This window comes from Nanorana parkeri, unplaced genomic scaffold, assembly GCF_000935625.1.
Source record: "Nanorana parkeri isolate BGI_ZX_2015 unplaced genomic scaffold, ASM93562v1 scaffold3048, whole genome shotgun sequence".
In the NCBI taxonomy this organism is placed as follows: domain Eukaryota; kingdom Metazoa; phylum Chordata; class Amphibia; order Anura; family Dicroglossidae; genus Nanorana; species Nanorana parkeri.
Window position 1 is genome coordinate 33,981 of NW_017309316.1, and position 588 is coordinate 34,568.

Consider the following 588-nt stretch of genomic DNA (forward strand, 5'->3'; position numbering starts at 1 on the left):
GGAGGTTTGAAAGAGACACAAAATAAACGTGAGCGAGTAACAAAACGAAAAAACTCAAGGCAGCCTGTAGAGATCATTGAAACAGCTGAACCACCCTTCCCGTGGACTGAGATGGTCAGAGAGATGCGGTTCTTGTGACGGAAATGTTTTCTTCGATCCCGCAAAAGGCGAACGGTTCGGGACTATTCGCCCCCCTTTTCTTCTTCCGATGGTTTCCGATGCATTTATCGCCCAGGCTTGCGCGTCTCTCCCCTCCTGGATTTCACGGCGTGAAGCCGGGCAGCGGCTATCGTGGAGGTTGATTCATTCGTTCTTTCGCACCAGCGCGTCTGAATGTCTTGTATGTTTGTCCTGACGGTGAAAGTCGTCGCCTCGGGTCCTGGATGTTGCCGGTCGGTGATGTCAGGTGCGTTCGTTTCGTCTGTTTTTTTTTTTTTATATTCATTTTTTTTATTTTTATCTATCATTGTCACTGGAGTCGCGTTTTACGTCCTTGTAGCGTACATATTGGAGTCGGAAAGGTGAAATGGAGATATGGTAAAGCACATCGGATGGGTTGACAACCGAGAGAGCGGCGTTTGCAGAGGC

At 48.6% G+C, this 588-nt stretch overlaps 1 protein-coding gene across 1 annotated transcript in view; it reads right to left on the reverse strand.

The window, feature by feature from the left end:
- Positions 1-588, reverse strand: part of LOC108802707 (importin subunit alpha-5) — a 39,749-nt gene that overhangs the window by 4,282 nt on the left and 34,879 nt on the right. The gene's annotated exons all lie outside the window — the stretch shown is intronic.